We start from the raw sequence: 23,521 nt of genomic DNA, 5'->3' as shown, positions 1-23,521 counted from the left end.
AGTTCTGGGTGTCTTCCTGCCAGTGCACACCTTCTTCCTTTGATAGTGAGGGTCTGGACCCCAGACACTCCGCAGGAGGTGGAGCCATTCTTTTGTGATAGCAGCACAGGCCTCTTCGCATCAAAGGGGTCACTCCTCCCACTACACCAAATGCAGGCCAGCTTGTGCTGTCTCACTTACTCCTCCCTGGTGTCAGGATACTCCCCAGACCCTGTCACATCCAAACCCAGACAGTCAATACACAACCAGGCAGAGGCACACAGGATGGTTCAAGACAAAAACCTGATATCTCTTTGTTCGGGAGGGGCCCGGGGGGGTTGGGGGGTCCTGTGGGTGGTTGAGGTGGGTGTTGTGGCCCTCTTGGGGCTCCGAGCTGCATGATCAGTGGCTCCATGGTATCTGTCGTTCTACAGGTGTGGCTCTGGGCTGGGCTCCCTTTCATGGTGCAGGTTGTCGTCCAACTTAACACCAGGTAAGAGTAGGTGTTAAATCCCTGCTGCTAACGCGCCTTATCCCATGTTTTGTGATCTTATCGCTGATCTGGCTGGTTGTTGAGAATGGTGTGAAGTGCTGTTGTCGCAGCTTTTTGTGCATGGGAACGCCTACTCTGCATCTCATTAGTGTTAGTTGCCGGTGTCATCTGTGGCGATGTTTTTTGCGGCTGATATCGCCGGAAAAATGGTGATATCGGCTATTAGCACCAGCTTGTGAATAGTGCGATTAATTTATCGCCACTTTGGCGGCGATAAAGTGCTGCTAACTCGGCAATAGGTCCTTGAGAATATGCCCCTAATTGTGCTACAATCATAAAAGTGCATAAAGTACAAATCTTCAAGTTTGAATACATGACAAAAATCCACTGGATACATTTCTAAAATCGTTAGTAAAAATTGTACCATCAGATAAAAAGGCAATCAGAATAACAGCTAAAATAGATAAAAATTTGTATAGCCAACATGAAAGCCCCGTTTGAGTGCATTTAGTATCCCACTGTAAAAGGATTGCCATTATATAAGCTTTAATACGACCACTCACATTGTATAAGCTTTAAAAACGCCATTTTTAATATATAAAACAGTGTGAAATAGTTGTATCATCAAGAACATGTTACAACAAGTATGTGCAACCAGGCCACTCTAGTGTCATACTAAAACCAGATAATGTCATACTATCAGTGCGTCAAGGGTAAAGCTATCAATAGTGCACGTAATGAGATTAAATATACATAGTTTACATTTTAAAAAGGAATGGGGTCATGGCACTAAAAACTTCCTTTTTATCGTGCAATTTCAGGTAGACCCGACTTGCAAACACCCCTCCTGGAAGCATTATCAGGAAAACCTATGTGTTGTAACTTCTATTTCATTCGTTCTAAGACTGTTGCATATTCACACAAATGAAAAGAAAGTGTAAATATTTAACGTATTTATTAATTATCGGTTTGGTATCTTCCCCCACCCCTTTTCTCAATATGGTGTACTCCAACTGTCTTGAAACTCAGGTTGGAACTTTGTTGAAGGGATCAATGTTCTGGTGTTGAGCAGAGCGTGGAGTCATCTCTAATAAAGATCTACATTTTAATGCCATCTGATCACATACCTGTCCGTGATTGCAACACTATGATAATAATATAATGCAGTCGGGGCGGAGCTTGGCTCGCATCGAGGATGGCCGCTTGAGCCTTGAGCTCCTGCCAGCGGCACCAATATCCGACATTATCCTGCCCTACACAGCCCGTTCACACTGCCTGACGGTGGATTTCTGAGTGGTAGCGGGAGCGCTACCGAATGCTGCGACCCCGCTCTCTGAAGCAGTCTGGCTGGCGAAGTTGCAGAGACGGAAGAAACGCGGGGAGCTAGGCCGCGGAACCCCGGTTGCTGCGCCCAGACCAGGCGGGCGTGCGTCACTAGGCGTGCGGCGGCCAAAGTGAAAGTGGACGGTGCACCGGGTCACCCCTCCGGAACCGCCTTGATTTCTCGCAGCCCAGCGACGGCGACGTGGTGAGTCTGGGGGGGGCGCCCTTTCGACCCGCCGGCCTGCCCGAGGAGTGGGGCCCCATCCCCCCCCCCTGCCGGAGAATATGTTGATGCTGGGCCGGGAGGAGCTCGTGGAGGGGGCACGGCAGCTGGGAGCTGGGAGCTGCGGCTGCGGCTGGAAAGGAATGAGGAGCGTGGATGGGGCGCCCTGAAACAGAGCAGCGTGAGGAGAGGCACGGGTGTGGCGCTGCATCCTGGGCGGCGGAAGACAGTGCGCTAAACACCCTTCAGGCCTGAAGGCTCGTTGCCCACACGGCGAGAAGAGGCAGCTTCGGCTGCCACAGGACACTGGCTGGCGCACCGAGGCCTTGTGGAGCGAGGGCGGAAGCGACCATCCGGCGGTGAAGTAATAGCAGACGCGGTGTGCTTGAGTGCTGCCCTGACACCGGGTGCTGCACAGTAATACAGGAGCTGCACGGTCAGGGCAGGCTGGGACTTACGGATCCAGGCTGAAGGCGAGCAGGCCTATCTAAAGAAGCGCCACAAGCCAGGAGGGGCGCCACGAACGGCGTAGCGCCTGCACTGGAAGTCTTATAGCGCGGCCTGATGTCGCGGTGATTGGCGGGGTGTGCTGGGCGGCCTGAGACTGCGTGCGCCGAGGGGCACCTCTGGTCGTAGCAGGAACGGAACGGAACGGCAGAGCCAGTAGCGACACGGCAGCCACGATGGGCAAGTCTGACAAATCCCAGCCGAAGCTGTCCTGCGACCCAAAACGCCCTAAAACCCAGAGCGTGGGGGCGGACGCGGCCGGTGGGGCCTCGGCGCCACCCCCGGAGGAGCAGGACCTACGGGGGTTGCTGCTCTCGATGGAGAAAGGTCTGCAGTCTGGAATCAATTCCCTAGGGGCAAAAATCGGCGCACTGTCCTACAGAATGGATCGGATGGGGGAGCGCCTCGACAAGCACGCGGAGAGACTGGACCAGTCGGAGCACCGCATTGTGGAGGTCGAGGAGTCCCAGACCACACTAGACTCTGGCCAGAAGCAGCTCGGTCGGCTCATGCAGGTGTTGCAAGACAAGACAGAAGACCTTGAGGCGCGTACCCGGCGCTGTAACCTACGCATCACGGGCCTGCCTGAGACGACTTCGACGGGTCGCATGGAGTGCTTCATTGAGACGCTGTTAGTGGAGCTGCTGGGCCGGGAGGTGTTCTCCGGGATGTTTGTCGTGGAGAGAGCGCACAGGTCGCTGGGTCCCAGGCCCCCACCGGGCGCTCCACCACGTCCGATAATTGCGAAACTATTGAACTACTGAGATAGGGACGCGGCCCTTCACGCGACACGAGAGAAAAAAACATTGGTATACGAAGGGTCGACTATATCTCTCTACCCTGACTTCACTGCCAAGGTGCAGGAAGCGAGACGGCAGTTTGCCCCAGCGAAAAAACAGCTACGCGAACTGGGACTTGACTATGCCATGCTGTACCCGGCCAGGCTCCGTGTCAACAGGCAGGGGACATCGCATATCTTTGTGGATCCCGGGGCTCTGAATAAGGCGCTGAAGGACTGGCACAGAGAACGGCGGGGCGGTCCGCAGAAGAATACCCAGAGTGGGGAGACGGAGAGCTCGCTGGAGCTGCAAGACTGAGAAGGTGCACTGGCAAGCATTGTTTTTAATCACTATGTGCCCAGACATTAAGAGGAACTGTGTAGAGGGGACAAAGGACCATGGTAGGGCACGAGACTCCCAGGGTGGTTGAGACAAGTGGTTGAGTAATGGAGTATTACGGCGGGCGCTGCTGCTAAAATAGTTCTAGTGTCCCGGGTGGATGGGGGAGGGGGGGCAAGCGATGGGCACCGGCATATAGAGGTTCTGTAGTAGGGGATCTCTGTGTATAGTCATAATCTAGTGAATAGTCCCGCCCATGTGCGTGGACCCCGGAGCAATAAAAAATAATCTCTAAAAGGTGACCAATCATGCAGACCTGCATACACCTTTAAGAGAGAATTTAATTTAAAGACAGATAATGCAGCCTATACCCACAGGCTACACTGTCCAGTACTTCAACTAGAATTCCACCAACATCCACAAACAGCACTGCCTGTCTAGTTTTTCTCCACATAGGAAAAAACCCTGCCTCTACCAGCAAAAGCCTCTGGAATGATAGAGAGGAAGGAGTGGACAGACAAGCCCCATAGGCTGCCATTATGTGGCTTAGAACAGGATACTGTGCCTTTAAGAAAACTTTCCAGATTTCCAGAACTTTCCCCAGTATCCCAGAATGCCCAGCAGGTCCCATTTACTTTCAGTTCTTTTGTCCGGCTCCTGCTAGCAGGACCCTGGAGCATTGAGCTCTCCCCTTTTCAAGGGTTTATTGGAGATTTTGTCAATTTTTGTCACTTTTTCAAGTGCTTAGTAGCTGGTACTGTCAACATGCCTGGCTTGTTCGACAAGTGCCCGGAATGTGGTAGAAAGAAGGCTAAAACTGATCCACACGAGGTGTGCATAGGTTGCCTTCCCCAGCCCCATGTGCCTGAAGACTGTGATATCTGCCACTCGTTCTCAGCCAGGACCCTGAGGGACAGAATGAAAATCAGGCTTCAAGTTCTGGAGGAGAGAAGACTGAAGGCACCAGGTGGGTCTGGAGGGGCTGATTTGGCCCATACTGAGGCCTCTGGCGGGCTCCCCAGGGGCAGGAAGACCAGTAAGCGCTCCCACTCCCCGTCGACGTCGAGGGCGTCGACGGCGACGTCGAGGAGGATGACCACCATCTGTTTGCCGTCTCCCCAGGGCTCTGGGGAGAAGCGGCGTCGACGATCGACGTCGAGGGACCTGAATAGGCCGCCGTCGACTACATCGGCATCGTCTACGGCGCCGTCCAGCAGTCGGCGTCGAGATCGGACCCGGCGTCGGCGCTCGCCGTCGAGGGGAGATCGCCGTTCGCCGTCGACGAAGAGGAGACGGTCGACGTCGTCATCGAAGAGGAGATCGACGTCGAGGTCAAGGAGATCGCCGTCAAGGCGCAGATCGCCGTCAAGGCGCAGATCGCCGTCGAGGCGCAGATCGCCGTCGAGGCGCAGATCGCCGTCGAGGCGCAGATCGCCGTCGAGACACAGGTCGCCGTCGAGACGAAGATCGACGTCGAGGCGAAGATCGCCGTCGAGGCGAAGGTCGCCGTCGAGGCGAAGATCGACGTCGAGGTGAAGAGCGACGTCGAGGCGAAGATCGACGTCGAGGAAGAGAGAGTCATCGGGATCGGTGTACTCTGTGGTGTATACGCCTCCTCGGATGCCTACGTCACCGCCTCCTCTCCCACCACCTCCGACTCCGCCTCCACCACCACCGCCAACACCACCGCCGCCACCTCCACCACCTCCACCGCCACCACCGCCTCCACAGCCGCGGACACTGCCTCCGCCGCCCCCACCTCGGTCGTTGCCACGCACTCCAGTGGGGCCGCCGGCGGTTCCCCCCCGGTCGGTTTCCCTTCCGAGATACCCGACTCCGCCGCAGGGGACTCCGAAGCCACGACGCCCGCGGTCGCCGGGACCGGCTAGACCAGCGGGCAGACCGAAGCCGAAGAGGTCGCACTCCCGCTCTCTCAGGAGGAGAAGATCACGGAGCCATGGACGGTCATCGTCGGACTCAGGACGACGCCGTAGGAGGCACAGGTCCAGGTCGCACACGCGCTCCTCGACCAGAGACTTTTCCCCGACGCTGTCGGACTCGCCGGGGACTAGGGTGTCTCCGGTGGACGATTTGGTCTCTTTCCAAGAGGTGCTGTTGAGAGGGGCAGCAAAGCTGGGTATCACGGTGACGGTTCCAACACCCACGACGTCCGTGATATTCGAGACACTTCATAAGAAACATCTGTCTCGCCCTCTACTGCCCCTTGTACCAGGACTGGTGGAACCCGCGTTGGAGCTCTTCCTCACTCCCGCGGTGACGAAGGCCGCCCCCTCCAGGCTCATGAAAAAGTATAGGGCCCCGGAGTCGGACCCTACCTTTTTGAGGGTGGACCCGAAGCCGGATTCGGTCATCGTGACGGCGGCGAGGAAACAACATGCGACCGCCCCTTCATCGACGGTCCCGCCTGACAAAGAAAGCCGCTGGCTGGATTCTGCGGGCAGGAAGGTGTGTGGGACCGCCGCCACCACCATGAAGGCGGCGAGTGCAGGGGCTTTGTTGGGCCGTTACGACCGGGCCCTGTGGGAGTCCCTGCAGCAGTATGCGGACCTGCTGCCCCGGGACAAGAAGGAGGACTTCTTGGAGACAGTGCGCGAAGGCATGCTGGTTTCTAATCAGGTGATCGGCGCGGCGGCGGATGTATCCTTGTTGGCCGCCCACGCCTACTGTCATGGCGTCCACCAGAGGCGGCATTCGTGGCTGCGACTGACGTCCCTCAAGCCAGAGGCGCAGCAAAGAGTGGCCAACCTGCCCTTCTCGGGGGAAACCCTGTTCGGGAAACATGCGGATGATGAGATGGCCCGCATGAAGGCGGAGGCGGAAACCCTGACGGCCGTCAGGTTGGAGAAGGCCGAGAAGAAGAAGCGCCCGTTCCAGAGGCGGTTCGGGTCTTCGGGCAGAGGGCGTGGGCAGGGTTCGGGACAGCAGCAGCAACAACAGCAGCAGTTCCGCAAGCCCTTCCAGAAGCGCCAGAGGGGTAGAGGAGGCCAGCAGGCTACCACCACTACCAAGGGCCCGGCCGGGTCTCGGCCCTGAGCGGCTACTTCCCCCTCAACCGTTACCCACTCCAGTGGGGGGAAGCATTCAATTTTTTCCGGCGGAGTGGAGAAAAATTACTCAGGACAAGTGGGTGCTGAATATTGTTTGCAATGGATACAGTCTTCGGTTTATCAGCCCGCCTCCAGCGATTCCGCCGGTCAGCTCTCGATTCCAGCTGAGAGAGCTCCAGGCGGAGGCAGACATCTTGTTGAGAAAAAAGGCGGTAGAAGAGGTACCTCTGTCTCAAAGGGGAAGAGGTCTGTACTCTAGGTTCTTCCTCGTTCGCAAGAAGGACAAGAACGAGTTCAGGCCCATTCTGGATTTGCGACAGGCAAACAAATGGATTCGCAGAGAGAAGTTTCGCATGCTATCGTTGCACCAAATTTACCCTCAGCTGCAACGGGGAGACTGGCTCTGTGCCATAGATCTACAGGATGCGTACTTCCATGTGCCCATAGCACGGAAGCACAGGAAGTTCCTGCGATTCCAAGTCGGCGCCAATCACTATCAATACACAGTACCGCCATTCGGGCTAAAGTCTGCGCCCAGGACCTTCTCGAAGTGCATGGCGGTGGTGGCGGCACACCTGCGGAGGAACAAGGTGTTTGTCTACCCGTATCTGGACGATTGGCTGATCAAGGCTTCATCCTTCTCGGAAGCGCAAGATCATTTCCGATGGACGTGCGCTCTCTTGCACAAGCTGGGGTTACACGTCAACATGTCCAAATCGGTCACGACTCCGGTCCAGTGCATACAGTACCTGGGGGCCTCCATCGATACGCGGTCAGCAAGCGTGTCTCCTTCGGAGGAGAGACGGTTATCACTCCTTCGGAAGGCTCAGGACCTCAGGACTGCTCCATCGACGACAGTGAGGAAGGTGTCTTCTCTACTGGGATCGATGGCCTCCTGTATCTTCCTCACGCACGGCTACACATGAGACCACTGCAGGAGTGCTTGGAGGATCAGTGGGATCAGAGGACAGGCTCTTGGGACGACATGATACGGCTGTCGCTGCATGCTCTTCAGTCTCTGAAGTGGTGGTGTTCGGCGGAAAACCTCCTCAAGGGGGTTCCCTTCCACAAGGACATTCCCACGACGAGTGTAGTGACGGATGCTTCTCTCCACGGCTGGGGAGCGCATTCCGGGGACTTGCAGATTCAAGGAAAGTGGTCTCCTTTGGAATCGACGTACCACATCAATTTCCTTGAACTCAGATCTGTCTTCCTGGCACTGAAGGCCTTCCTTCCGTCCTTCCAGACCAACTCGCTGCTGATACAGACGGACAATACAACCACGATGTATTACCTCAACAAGCAGGGGGGGTCGAGATCGCGCACTCTGTCGCAGGAGGCGCAGGCGATCTGGCGCTGGCTGCTGGCCCGAGGACTGACGATTACGGCCACGCATCTGCCAGGGGTGCAGAATGCTCAGGCGGATGCCTTGAGCAGGCTGATTTAGGAAAACCACGAATGGGTCATAAACGACGAAGTACTAGGAGAAGTCTTCGCAAGGTGGGGGACTCCAGACGTAGATCTGTTCGCCACCGCCGAAAACAGCAAATGCCGAGACTTCGCATCCAGGTACTACCAGCGGGGGACGCTGGGGAATGCGCTATGGATCGATTGGTCGAACAGCTTTCTGTACGCTTTTCCACCCATTCCCCTGATTCCGGCGGTGCTCATCAAGCTGTCCCAGTCCAGGGCGCGGATGATCCTGATCGCCCCGGAGTGGCCCAGGCAGTGGTGGTTCATGGACCTTCTCCACCGGTCTCTCCTTCCCCACATGCGGTTGCCGTGCAGGCCGGACCTTCTCACGAAGTTCGGGGGGCGGATGGTGCACCCCAACCTCTCGTCTTTGAGTTTGGCGGCATGGCTCCTGAAATAGTGCAATATGGCCATCTGAATCTACCAGGCGATTGTATGGACATACTGAAGGAGTCTAAACGTCCTTCCACTAGGACATCCTATGCTTACAAGTGGAAGAGGTTCTGTATCTGGTGTAAGTCCAAGAACTTTGATCCGACAACATGTAAGGAAGATGTCATCCTTCCATACCTTTTACATCTGGCACAGTCTGGCCTTAATTTCCATTCCATTAAGGTTCATCTGGCTGCTTTGACTGCTTACAGGAAATGCCCTTCACAGACTTCCTTCTTTCAGATCCCTGTGGTCAAGGATTTTTTGGAAGGCTTGAAGAAAGTGTTTCCTCCCGTCAGACTTCCCTCGCCTTCCCGGGACTTGAATGTGGTGCTGTCCAGACTGATGAAGGAGCCTTTTGAACCCATTCACAAGGCTTCATTGCAGCACCTATCCTGGAAGGCGGCGTTCCTAGTGGCTATTACATCGGCCCGCAGGGTGAGTGAACTTCAGGCATTATGTTGTCAAGAACCTTATACTGTATTTCATGCTGCTAAGGTTGTGATGCGTACTCACCCTAAATTTCTTCCTAAGGTTATCTCTGATTTTCATGTCAACCAGACCATAACTTTACCTACGTTCTTTCAGAATCCCTCTTCGCCAGCGGAAAGGTCTCTCCATTCCCTGGATGTTCGGAGGGTGTTGAAATTTTATCTGGATAAGACCAAGGATATTCGTAGGTCTGACCAATTGTTTGTTAATCATGGATCAGTCAGGACTGGTCTTGCGACCTCTAAGCAGTCCATTTCTAGGTGGATTGTGTCCTGCATACAATTGTGTTATCAAAAGGCTAATAAGACCTTAGGGGGTTGACCTAAGGCTCATTCCACCAGGGGCAAGGCTGCCACGACGGCTTTGCTGCGTAATGTTCCTATTGCGGAAATCTGCAAGGCGGCCACTTGGAAGTCGGTCCATACCTTTCCTGCGCATTACTGTCTGGACTCGGATGCCAGGGCAGATGCTCAGGTTGGGCAGGCTTCGCTGCGAAATTTGTTCGCACAGTAGTGGTTTTGTCTTGTTGTTCTCCACCGCTGTTGTTGTGTGGGGATGGGCTTGCCATTCTATTCACTAGATTATGACTATACACAGAGATCCCCTACTACAGAAGGAGTAGTTTCTTTTCTGTAACTCCAGTTCTGTAGTAGGGGTATCTCTGTTATAGTCATAAGCGCCCGCCCTCCTCCCCGGTGGAGAGATATTTATTCATATGAAGAATGCTACAGGTCTGGCGTGCTACGCCTTCAAAAAGAACTGAAAGTAAATGGGACCTGCTGGGCATTCTGGGATACTGGGGAAAGTTCTGGAAATCTGGAAAGTTTTCTTAAAGGCACAGTATCCTGTTCTAAGCCACATAATGGCAGCCTATGGGGCTTGTCTGTCCACTCCTTCCTCTCTATCATTCCAGAGGCTTTTGCTGGTAGAGGCAGGGTTTTTTCCTATGTGGAGAAAAACTAGACAGGCAGTGCTGTTTGTGGATGTTGGTGGAATTCTAGTTGAAGTACTGGACAGTGTAGCCTGTGGGTATAGGCTGCATTATCTGTCTTTAAATTAAATTCTCTCTTAAAGGTGTATGCAGGTCTGCATGATTGGTCACCTTTTAGAGATTATTTTTTATTGCTCCGGGGTCCACGCACATGGGCGGGACTATTCACTAGATTATGACTATAACAGAGATACCCCAACTACAGAACTGGAGTTACAGAAAAGAAACTACTCCTTACTGTACATCATGGATGGTAGTCATGGCATCTCGTCCAGGGGGCGTACAAATGCGAGATAACTGTGATGCATGGCGGATTGGGGCGAGTGAAAGGGGGACGGGGCGGTGGGGCCAGGATGGGGTTGCCGAGCTGGCAGGCTGAGCTCCTATATACAGAGAGAAGTTGCCACATATTACTGACTGAGCGACCTCTGCCCTCGAGTGCATTTCACCTTGGTAATTTTTGTTTGGGATTAGTTATTTGGGGTTAGGGGAGGGGGTGGGGAGTAGTTCCTAGATGGAACACGGCGAGGCCGAGTTGGGGGGGGGTCTGCTGTGGGAGGAGGGTGGGGCTCGGGTTTTTGTATCTTCTTTTGGTGTTAGAGGGATTGAACTGTCGGTGTGCTTTGATATGGTGTCCTCTCCGAGGCAGGCAGGTGCGGCAGATAGAGATAGAGCACGATGCTCCCGCAGGGACATAGCACGACGCGCAATGGAAAAACCAGTGAGCTGCACGCTTCCATCTGGGTGGTGACCTGGAATGTTAGGGCTCTGAATGACCACCGCAAGCTGCGCAAGGTATTTCACTATCTTAATAGACACAATATTGACGTAGCCTTCTTACAGGAAACGCACCTTCCCAGTCGTAGTCCAATGCTGAGCGCAAGAGGCCTGGTGGGTAACTCACACGCGGCAGGCTTCACAACGCACGCCAGGGGTGTGCAAACATGGTTTAATCCAAGGTTGGGCAGTGCGACGCAGTTGCTTTATGCTGATGGCGGCGGCAGATTAGTTCTCTCCCGGTTCCAGTGTAGAGGGCTGGATTTGTTATTGGTGAATGTGTACGGACCTAACTATGACAACCCTGAGTTCTATGTAGACTTAGCAACCAGAGTTAAGGACCTGGGGATTCCAAGCATGCTGTGGGGAGGGGACTTCAACACGGTCATGAATCCGGGTCTGGACAGATCGGGGGGTCCGGTTAGGTCGCAGTCGGCGGCAGCTAAGATTATACAAAGAGAGATGGTGTGTGTGGCCCTTACTGACGTTTGGAGAGTTCTCCACCCTGCGGAGGGGGGCTTTACACACTACTCCGCCTAACACGACCTGCACACCCGCATAGACTATTGGCTGGCATCGCCATCGCTGGTGCCGCAGCTTCGCGCGTGCCAGGTGCTCCCGCGCACTCTTTCGGATCACTCCCCAGTGGTGATTACACTGGCCGCCCCCAGAAAAACTATTCCCCCATTCTTATGGCGATTCCCCCCTTACTCGCTGCTGGACCCCCTGTTTAAGAAAGAAATGGCGGAGGCCATAACAACGTTCTTTGACACTAATCTGGGCTCAGTAAACAGCTTCCAAATGGTGTGGGAAGCATTTAAAGTTTATATTAGAGGGGTGGCGATCGCGAAGCACTCAGGGGTACTGCGATCTATTCGGAAGAGGCTGGCTACATTGGAGCGCAGGATCGGGGAAACAGAATTGAAGTCGGGCGTGACGGACGATATTACAGATGAGCTTAAGGAGCTGCTGGCAGAATACCACAGGGAAGCAGACGCAGAAGTGCAACATCTAGGGAAGTATGCCACTGCCAGACAGTATGGAGAAGGTGAAAGACCTAGCTCCGTCCTGGCCAATGTGCTGAAATCCCGAAGGTGCAGAGTAGCGATAACAAGGGTTAAGTCGGACACTGGGGAGATTCTGACTGAAGAGGCTGACATAGCTGCACGCTTTCAATCCTACTATGCCAACTTGTACGCCTCACAACAGACTATCTAGACCACATCCAGCTGCCCTTCCTCCCTAATGAATACAGGGAATTTTTGGCCCTCCCCATAGAGAGGGATGAAATCCTAGAGGCGTTGGCGGGAATGAAAGCAAATAGTGCCCCTGGAGCAGACGGCCTCACGGTGGCCTTCTAGAGGTCCTTTATAGACCTGCTGCTCCCGCACATATCCACGCTGTTCGACGATATATGCGTGTCCGGTAGTATGCCCCATTCAATGCGGGAGGCGATCCTAGTAGCTATTCCCAAACCTGGTAAGGACCCGGAGAAGTGTAGCTCGTATCGGCCATTGTCACTTCTGAATGTCGATCATAAACTCTTGGCGAGGGTGCTGGCCACGCGCCTGGCGCTGCTCACACCGGACTTGATAGCTCCGGAGCAGGCGGGATTTGTGCCAGGCATGAACCTCACGTATAACCTCAGGACGGTGTTTGGAGTCCTGCAGCATGTAAAGCGAGACTCGAGGGCGCTCGCAGTTTTCTTGGACATGGAGAAGGCCTTCGCCTCGGTAGAATGGCCCTACATGAGACTGGTCCTGACAAAATTTGGACTGGGCCCTGTTTTCCTACAAATGATCGGTGTGCTATACAGAGGCCCAACGGCGAGGATTAGACTAGGTGACTGGGTCACAGACGCTATCCCAATCTCTAGGGGGACGCGTCAGGGTTGCCCTCTGTCCCCTATATTGTACGCGCTGGTGGCAGAACCATTGGCGCGGGCCCTTCATGAATACCATCACCTCAGAGGCGTGAGCTTCTCATCATATTGCATTGTGGTCTCCACTTATGCAGACGACACATTGTTATATATTAGGGAGCCTGAGAGTAACCTGGCACCAGTGCTACAGGAGGTAGTGCAGTTTGGAGCGCTGTCGGGGCTCAAGGTTAATTGGAGCAAATCCATTGCATTTCCACTGACGCCGTCCACCGCACCGTTCAAATGGAGTTCCCGCTGCAATGGTCGGATGAGGCGGTTAGATACCTTGGAATACAACTTCATAGGGATTCCGATGTCGTATTTACAGAGAACTATGGGAGGGCTATAGCTAAACTGGAGGACGACGTGGAGACATGGATCGGACTTCCCCTGTCACTTATGGGCCGAATCTCCATAGCTAAAATGGTGGTCCTCCCCCGCTTCCTATTCCTGTTTACCAATATCCCAATGGTGCTGCCTAGCACATTTTTTGCCCGGCTGACCAGATCGCTACTGCGGCTGGCGTGGGCCGGGAAGCAGGCCCGCATGGGCTGGAAGATCCTGACGCTACCCTATCATTTGGGAGGCCTAGGGGCGCCCGACATGGAATTGTACTATAGAATAGCGCAGGCGGCACAAGCACATAACTGGGTCCATGGCGACGATACGATCCCATATATAAAACTTGAGAGGCTGTTCGCAGCGCCTCTCCCACTGCCAGCGATTCTGAGCGAGCCTGCATGTCGCAGGACATGCGTCCTAGACTCATTGAACACTACGAGGCATGCATGGGGCTGGATATTACAGCAGACAGCAGGGGCGCTCTTGTATTCTCCGGACATGTTGCTGGAATGGGCGGTCTGGCTGGCGCCATGTAAGGAAGGCGCAGTGGTGCAGTCCCTTAGGGGAATGGGCATAAACCGGATGGGCGACCTGTTTCAGGATGGTGTCGCCAAAACGTGGGACGACGCGGCGTCAACAATGGAGACTACTACACAGCTACAGAGGTTTCAATTTCACAGGGTCAGGGGAGCATTGCGACAGCTTCTGGGAGTCGACATGGCCGAGCCTCCAGATGTCCCGGAGCTGTCGTATTTAATCAAGCACAAGAGCCCACGTCAGATGACGTCCAAATTATATTCCATTGCCATGTCCCAGAGATCACAGAAATACACCAAGGCCCGCTTGGCCTGGCAAAGGGATTTAGACAAAGCGATAGACGACGCCGTGTGGGCATATTGCTGTGCGGGTACGCGTCGCATATCGTTGCATGGCAAGCATAGATTGATACATTTCAAATTCATTAACAGAGTCTATTATACGCCGGATAGGCTGCACAGATATGGCTTGCGAGAGGGATCGGAGTGCGAGAGATGTGCGCACCCCGGGGCTGATTTTATACACGGGGCATGGTACTGCCCCGGAGTTGCCAAATTTTGGGAAGAGGTATTCCGTCAGATTGGTGAGATAGCAGATTTGGAACTAATGATGGACCCCGCGATTGCCTTGCTAGGACACACGCGAGAGCTCCCGAAGGCGGCGCGTCGGCTGGTAGATATGGGCATTTTAATCGCCAAGCGCAGAGTAGCTTTGTGTTGGATGCGGGGCCCGCTTCCCACGTTAGCACACTGGAAGAGGGACGTGCTGTACTGCTGTACGCAATCGGAGACATTTAGTGAGCTGCTGCCTCCGAGGAGCAGGCCAAAGAACTTTTGGGGACTGTAGGCGCGGGGGAGGAGGAGGTGCCCCGGCCGGAGCAGGAGGCGGGCTAAAGTCGGTGCGCGACAGATGGAGGAGTTTTGGCTAGTGGAATGTGGAGGTCTATGTGCACATGGCGTTGCGGAAGGCGAGCGGGAGGTCGAGCTGGATTGCACGCCGTCACTGGCCTTTAAGCGCACCAGTTCAGGGAACTAGTGAAACAGATCTACGAGAGGAGTATGCCGGCATGGGCATTGAGTAAGAGGGGGAGCCGCTGAGCGCAGCTGACAGGTTCAGTTAACGGTTACGGGAGGGGTGGAGGGAGGGGGGGGAACGAGTTTGATGAGTGATAAGTGAGACGACTTTGGGCTCTCCATAGGGCACAGATTATGTGAATTGATAAGGTGGGGGGCATTCTAGTAAAAAGATGTCAGAAGTTAGCATACATACGACAGCGATACCCGGCCTCCGGGATGTGGGAAACGCTAGACATGCACAGTTTGCTTGATACAAAGGAGCCGGCCCTATGGGTTGTAGGCGAGTGGATGTATACGCACTTTGTCTTCTTGTCTCTTGTCATCCCATTTCAAAAAATAAATTAATAAAATAAATAATAATAATATAATGCAGTCAGATTGTACCTAGTGCAAAGTTTTTTATAACTTTCATGAAAATGACGCCCTCCACATCTCAGCTGGTGACACATTTTCTGTCTTAAAGAATACATCTATGTCTCCATGAAGCCTTAAATGACAATCAGTTAAAGGCATGTACTGGCTCCAGATCCAAGCAGATTTTACGATGGCAATTAACCAACTGCACACATTTACATCTATTTCAGGAGCAGGGAGACCCTGTTTGCCTCTACTTTAGTTTAACCAACCAGAAGCACTCCATGTTCCATATTAACCGTTCAAGAATGGTTGTGTATTTAACAACAATATGGGAAAAGCCTGGCACAAGCTGGCATGTGAGTCTTTCCCTGGCCCTACTCTACCTTTCAGGTAGCTCTACACCCCCCCCCCCCATTCCTGCTGCCAAGTACATCACAATAGAATTTGTTATATATTCATTCTTGACTTTTTAAAACAAAACACTGAAACATTCTCAAATGTATATGTTTAATTATAGTCTGCAGCAGGACTGCTAGGAATATTGTGTTTAAAACTAAAAGAATGCCATGTGGTGAGGCATGTCAAGGCCTATCCAGAGAGGTACTCATGTCATGTAAGTATTTTCTCTTTACTAATAAAGAATTATTAGGCGAATAGCAACTGCCTCACACCAATTCACAGTGACTTTGCACTGTAATGATGGCTGAAGAAAGCCAAGACTGGCTCCTGTCGCTTGTTTTCTTGCTGGTTGCTGTATTTCAGTACAAGTTCTCACCTGCTTCTCTGCTAGTTGTGGCTCCATAGGGAGAGGCACAAAGTGAGAGCATTGTCTGGGCAAAAAGCTACAGTCAGGCTCCTTTGGTGATATAATCTCTAGAAGTGTGTTAAAGCGATGATGTGAAGTCTCGCACAAAAAGCAGCGTAGGAAGCAGACACTTCAAGTCTGCACAGTGTGTATTAATAAAGTATGATCTTCTGCACAGACTTTCTGCTTTTATGCATGGGGTCTCCCCTAGCAACATTTCCTAGCTTGTCATAGGGTGGAGGTCAATGACAATTTACTGTCTCCAGGCAGCCCTGTAAAGAGTACGGAAAGGGTGGAGTCACTGTGCTCTCCACTCCCTGGTTGACTTGAAGTCTCAACACTACAGAGCTTGAATCTATAGCACCCGGGGCTAACTTCACCAGATCATCATCAGAGGGTGGGGATTGGTCCTGAAGGCTAGGGCTTTGCCGAGCAGATGACCACACAGGCCCCAATGCTGTGAGAACATCATCCCCGGCAAATATTTTTGCAGGCAGATGTCAAGTGACAGTCTGTGCATGAGTAGGTTTGCACAAGGAACACAAGCCATAATCTCAATACAGCACTATTTTAATTTCCACAGGCCTCAGCTGGGGAGGCAGGAGCCAAAGGGTGGAACCCCAATGACCATGATGGCAGACCGCCCCTGATTACAGTACCAAGGCATGATAGCACCATGCAATTCACCAATAAACACCCCTCTTTTTCCTAATTACAACCGGATTGGACATATTGCATAGTTTTAAAAGACACAAAGACTTCATCATCATTTTCCTTGATCTCCACTGCTGGGAGTTCTGACCTGCCAGGAGTTGCCTATTCCAGTTCTGGACCTCTGGAGGTTGTTCCTCTTGCTGGGTGCTGAAAAAGCTTGAAGAAACCCCAAAAATTAACACATCGCCCTTAAGCGCCTGCTTTTCCGATGCTGCACCACTCAACTCGAGAAATTTTAATGCTCTGCTGTCGTGAGGCCGAAGAGTCGACACAAAGCCTGCCAGTAGCTGAGAAATCCGCGTGCACGCCGAGGCCTGTGCACCAATTTACGAAGTTCGAGATCACCGCACACACTTTTACACAGGCCCTGCTGTGCAACACAAAGAATCAAAGCATTATGGGTCCACGGCTGAAGAAATCAACGCAGCACCTGTTTGCTGCCGCCGCCTCGACCTCCAGCTCTTCCAGGTTTCCACTCATCGCACCAGTGCGGCAAGTTTTCTGACACATCACCCGCAGACAAGAACCATCTGGGAATCAACGCATCACTTCCCCCTACAGTCTGGATTCGACGCACCACTTCTCCTGCATGCAGAAGAACTGTTGCATCACAACCCCAAGGACTTAGGAACTCACGCATCGCTGTAATTTCTGATGCTTCCCCTCCATGTGCCTGTTTTGCCTTGTGTATTTTGGCACATTAGAAGTACTTTGTGTAAAAATCACACATACATTGTTTCTATGGACAGAATTGCTTGAAATCTTTTGAAAGTCATATTTTAAATTGTGTATGTTGTATTTTTGTATTTTTTGGCTTGTTTGGTTTAGATAAAGATACTTTATTTTTCTAAACTGGTGGTGGTGCCCATTTGTAGTGTTTTCACTGTGTTACTTTGTGTCTGGGTGCCAATACTTTACACATTGCCTTTGTGATAAGCCTGTCTTCTCATACCAAGCTAACAAGGGGGTGAGGATAAATGGCGATGGAGAAGTTTCGGTACAAAAGGGGGTGGTGATGGACGGAGCATCAGAACCAATCAAACACCCACACCCAGTCAACAGATCTGGCTTTGATCCATCACCATTCTTTAGCCCACTCTGCCACCCCAGTTCAGACATGGCCATATGCAAATCAGTCTGACCCTGTGCCTCATGGGAACAGTCCAGCCCGAACTGCCAAGCCATGCCTTCCCTGGACCGGAAACAAGCTTCCTAGGACCGGTTTCTGGCATTTCAGCCGTCTTCAGCCAGACTTGCTTGAATCCAGTGGCAAAGCGAGCAAGGGACTCAACGTCTGAGCATGCCCTGCCAACTTGTGGCGAACACTTTTGTTCACCATAAATTGGCAGGGTATGCTCAGACGTGAGTCCCTTGCTCCCTTTGCCACTGGATTCAAGCAAGACTGGCTGAAGACTGCTGAAATGCCAGAAACCGGTCCTAGGAAGCTTGTTTCCGGTCCAGGGAAGGCATGGCTTGGCAGTTCGGGCTGGACTGTTCCCATGAGGCACAGGGTCAGACTGATTTGCATATGGCCATGTCTGAACTGGGGTGGCAGAGTGGGCTAAAGAACGGTGATGGATCAAACCCAGATCTGTTGACTGGGTGTGAGTGTTTGATTGGTTCTGATGCTCCGCCCATCACCACCCCCTTTTGTAACGCTTTGTTCACCGTAAATTGGCAGGGTATGCTCAGACGTGAGTCCCTTGCTCACTTTGCCACTGGATTCAAGCAAGCCTGGCTGAAGACGGCTGAAATGCCAGAAACCGGTCCTAGGAAGCTTGTTTCCGGTCCAGGGAAGGCATGGCTTGGCAGTTCGGGCTGGACTGTTCCCATGAGGCACAGGGTCAGACTGATTTGCATATGGCCATATCTGAACTGGGGTGGCAGAGTGGGCTAAAGAACGGTGATGGATCAAACCCAGATCTGTTGACTGGGTGTGAGTGTTTGATTGGTTCTGATGCTCCGCCCATCACCACCCCCTTTTGTAATGCTTTGTTCACCATAAATTGGCAGGGTATGCTCAGACGTGAGTCCCTTGCTCACTTTGCCACTGGATTCAAGCAAGCCTGGCTGAAGACGGCTGAAATGCCAGAAACCGGTTCTAGGAAGCTTGTTTCCGGTCCAGGGAAGGCATGGCTTGGCATTTCGGGCTGGACTGTTCCCATGAGGCACAGGGTCAGACTGATTTGCATATGGCCATGTTTGAACTGGGGTGGCAGAGTGGGCTAAAGAACGGTGATGGATCAAACCCAGATCTGTTGACTGGGTGTGAGTGTTTGATTGGTTCTGATGCTCCGTCCATCACCACCCCTTTTGTACCGCTTTGTTCACCATAAATTGGCAGGGTATGCTCAGTCGTGAGTCCCTTGCTCACTTTGCCACTGGATTCAAGCAAGCCTGGCTGAAGACGGCTGAAATGCCAGAAACCGGTCCTAGGAAGCTTGTTTCCGGTCCAGGGAAGGCATGGCTTGGCAGTTCGGGCTGGACTGTTCCCATGAGGCACAGGATCAGACTGATTTGCATATGGCCATGTTTGAACTGGGGTGGCAGAGTGGGCTAAAGAACGGTGATGGATCAAACCCAGATCTGTTGACTGGGTGTGAGTGTTTGATTGGTTCTGATGCTCCGTCCATCACCACCCCCTTTCGTACCGCTTTCTTCACCATAAATTGGCAGGGCATGCTCAGACGTGAGTCCGTTGCTCACTTTGCCACTGGATTCAAGCAAGCCTGGCTGAAGACGGCTGAAATGCCAGAAACCGGTCCTAGGAAGCTTGTTTCCGGTCCAGGGAAGGCATGGCTTGGCAGTTCGGGCTGGACTGTTCCCATGAGGCACAGGGTCAGACTGATTTGCATATGGCCATATCTGAACTGGGGTGGCAGAGTGGGCTAAAGAACGGTGATGGATCAAACCCAGATCTGTTGACTGGGTGTGAGTGTTTGATTGGTTCTGATGCTCCGCCCATCACCACCCCCTTTTGTACCGCTTTGTTCACCATAAAGTGGCAGGGTATGCGCAGACGTGAGTCCCTTGCTCACTTTGCCACTGGATTCAAGCAAGCCTGGCTGAAGACGGCTGAAATGCCAGAAACCGGTCCTAGGAAGCTTGTTTCCGGTCCAGGGAAGGCATGGCTTGGCAGTTCGGGCTGGACTGTTCCCATGAGGCACAGGGTCAGACTGATTTGCATATGGCCATGTCTGAACTGGGGTGGCAGAGTGGGCTAAAGAACGGTGATGGATCAAACCCAGATCTGTTGACTGGGTGTGAGTGTTTGATTGGTTCTGATGCTCCGTCCATCACCACCCCCTTTTGTACCGCATGGAGAAGTTTCAGCGGGAACAACTGCTGAATCAAATGTTGTGACTCATTATGAACCTCTTATAGAGACAAAACCTATGGACATGCTGCCCAGAAGATTCAAAATGTTGGTGAGACTGAATCCGGATATATCGCAATTGATACTTCATCAAATTCTTCAAACACAATGTCAGTAATTCTTTGACATTCGCTCTTACTGCTCTACATTTATAGAACTATGTTGTACCATTTGCAGTGACACCATAGCTTGGCACCATATACATATGTAAAAACTCAATTCAGATTGAAGCATCCATTGTCATGCTAATTTTTTAGGTTGCCACAATGCCCCCCCGCCTCACCTATGAGGCAGATCGAAGCGTATGAGAAGGCACTTAAGACAATTTCTAAACTTCACTAATATACTTTATGCATACTGAGACTGCAGTACTGTATGTTTGTTAGCAGTACGATACCTGCACACAACAAACAAGTATTTTTAATCCTGTTGGCATTGCAACAAAACTGAAGGAACATACTTTCTCTCCCTGCTCTTTTATTACACTTGCTTCACCTCATGCTCTCACCAGGCATAAGAGGACTGTTTTAATTTTGCCCCCACAAATGTTTAGCTGTTTGCAAAGTACCAGGATTAACATGGTTTGATTGAATGCACAACCTGACTAGAAGTACTGGTTGTAATATGTATATTTAAACATGCCACAGATTAAATTTATTGGCATTGTTGTTCACATTGGATTAACAGATATGACATATGATGTGATACACACAAGATTGCTGCACGAGTAAAGACTTATGAGTCCACAAACTCAACATAGAAGAATCTGTTGATCTCATGATTTGGTCCTGACAAAGGCTTAGACCCTCATGGGCAGCAGAGGCCGAAACATGTTGACCGTTTTAACACGTCTGAACATCACTACTTCACCTTTTAATCTTACCCTTAAATACTTAACCCATATTAACTGTCCATTATTAGATATAGGAGGTAGTTTTACGCACCACCACATAGATCCCACCAGTACTTTCCCCCGGAAGGAGTAGGTACTCACCTAGGAAAGCATGTACCTATGTGCAAAACACAATGATGACACCACCCAACAAGACTTATATCACCAGCGGCAAAGATTGGTTTCGGGTTAACGATCAAGATATCTAGACCCTTGAAAACCAGCAGAGTTCACTCTCCTTTGATTACAGGCATTCACACAAGCATAATACTCTGGTTCCTAACCTGGCTCTGTATCTCCTGGTTCACACAAGAGGTCCCACAACGTCTCCTCAACCTCCTGTTCTACAGGGAGCACCTTTTCAGGCCAGAGGTTGATGAGATGCTTGCAAAGGTCAAGAAAGATACAGAGATGACTAAGTCCATGGGAGCATTTCATCCATCCATACAGGGGGCTTCTTTTCAAAACATCAACCCAGAGGGTAAGCAAAGGTCACCTCCCCTGAGCAACACCATTCCTACCAAAGGCAGTCTTACCACCAGAAGGTCAGCAGAGAGTACAATAGGTGCTCCTACAGAGGTAACAACAGGTAGGGTAAATGTAACTCCAGCAAAGGAGCTGCCACTTCCAAACAGTGGCTTGCCTTGCCCCCTGTAGGAAAGTAGGATCTGCTTTTATGCTTACCCCCACTTTTTTGCATGGTGTTATGCTGTGTCTGACTGGGATCCTGCTAATCAGGACCCAAGTCTCTGTGCTTTTCCCCCTAAATTGGTTATGGTAAGTACTTTGGTATAGCCCAGATTGGCTACTGGTGTACCCTTATAAGTCCCTAGTATATGGTACTGAGGTATCAAGGGCATGTGTACACCAGGGGTCTCCCACATGTGTACGCCAGGGGTCCCCCATTAACTAAAGCATGTATTATGCCACTCATGGGAGACCACTCAAACTGTGACTGCATGTCTGCCATTGCAACCTGTGTAAGCTGGTGCTAGCACCACTTACAACAGATATGGGTTTCCTTATATCTGAGGTCACTGCACTTAAAACGTATAGGTCACCCCTAAGGCAGGCCTTTCAATCCTGAAGGCAGGGTGCTCAGTTCTAAGTGTGAGGGTGGCTCCGCATGAGCAGAACACCCCTACAACCTTCGGAGTCTATTCTCCTGGGTTGAAAGTGCATCAGCCATTACGATACATAGAGTGGCTATGCGTCATTACGCGATGACCATCTCTACACTGGCTGGAATGAACCCTGTCATGTTTGGTATAAAACTTGTTGGAGTCATACCCCCATACCGTAAACGGTGTGGGAGGTGTGATTCCATGCTCTGTAAAACTCCTTCGGGAGGCCCTCAGTGCTCCCAGTATTAGTCTTCTACACCCGGACAGCAAACTATGGCTGCTGCTGACCAGAGACACAATTCTGCCCTCCTGCTGCTGAGCTAAGCTCGAGCAGAGGAAGGTAGGAAAATAGGTATCCTGTCACAGGGAGGTGTGAACACCTCCCAGACAGGACTTAGTGTAGTAGGAAGGGGGTGCGCTTGCCAGCGCCACTCAGTCTGCCTGAAGGGCACATTTGGTGCCCTCCTTGCATACTCCAGTTCTAACCAGTTCAGGGAGCCGTTGGCTCCAGCTCTGGCACAAAACTGGACAAAGGACATGGGAATATCCTCCCCACTGTCCGATCCCTCCCCTGGGAGGGACCCCTGAATCGTCCCAACCCTTTCCTTAGGGTACTTAAGGGCTTACCTGTGGATAGGTCCCCAGATTAATCCTGGGACAAGATTTAGATCAGACACCACTTCTTCTTCGACCGTCTGGGCACTCTGGACTTTATTGGACTTCGCTCTGGGCACTGATACGGCAACTGCTGCAACTGGGAAGACTCCTGCAGCTCCTGGTCTTGTTGTCCTGCTTGTCTCCTGTAACGTCTGTGCTTGTGCTCCATACAGGATCCTTCAAAGTACTGTGGACATCCAAGACACCTGAAGGAATCTCCCTTGAAGTGAAGGAGTCACTTCCCTGCATCTGCAGGCACCGCAACACAGCTGACTGGTCTGCTGATCCTGGGCTCCCACAGACTCCTAAAGGCTCAGCAACACAGGTGGTGGTTCTTTCACTCCCTCAAGACCTGTACTGTCTTCTCACCGACTTTGAGGTGAGTATCCCTCGTTGGAACTGCAGAAACCGAACCCCTGTGCATCGCGTCAACTTGCTGTTGCAAAGGATTGTTGGCTCTCTTCCTCAGAGATCTTCAGGCTCCAAGTAGCCCCCATCTCAAGCATCTCCTGTGACCAAGATCTTTGTCCTTACCACATTTCTTGCACCTTGGGCCTGAATTTTTGGTGAGCTGCTCGGGGTCCTCCTGCAACTCCAGTGCCTCCAACCTATGGGTCCTCTCAAGGGTCTTCTTTGATTCCAGTGGGCTCCCCTGATTAATAGGGGCCTGCTCTGACTCTCCTGCTTATGGCGAGTCACTTGGACCTTGCTGATCCCGACACTGCACCTTTTTCGCTTCTTTTTTAAATTTTTTAAATTTTTTTTATTTTGCCAATGGAGAAAAAAAACAATGGAATCAACAGACAGGGAAACATGAGGGCAAATAAGCAGACACCAATCACAA

Source organism: Triturus cristatus, chromosome 7, assembly GCF_964204655.1.
Source record: "Triturus cristatus chromosome 7, aTriCri1.1, whole genome shotgun sequence".
Classification (NCBI taxonomy): domain Eukaryota; kingdom Metazoa; phylum Chordata; class Amphibia; order Caudata; family Salamandridae; genus Triturus; species Triturus cristatus.
The sequence above is the reverse complement of the archived record's forward strand: the minus strand, read 5'-3'. Positions refer to the sequence as shown.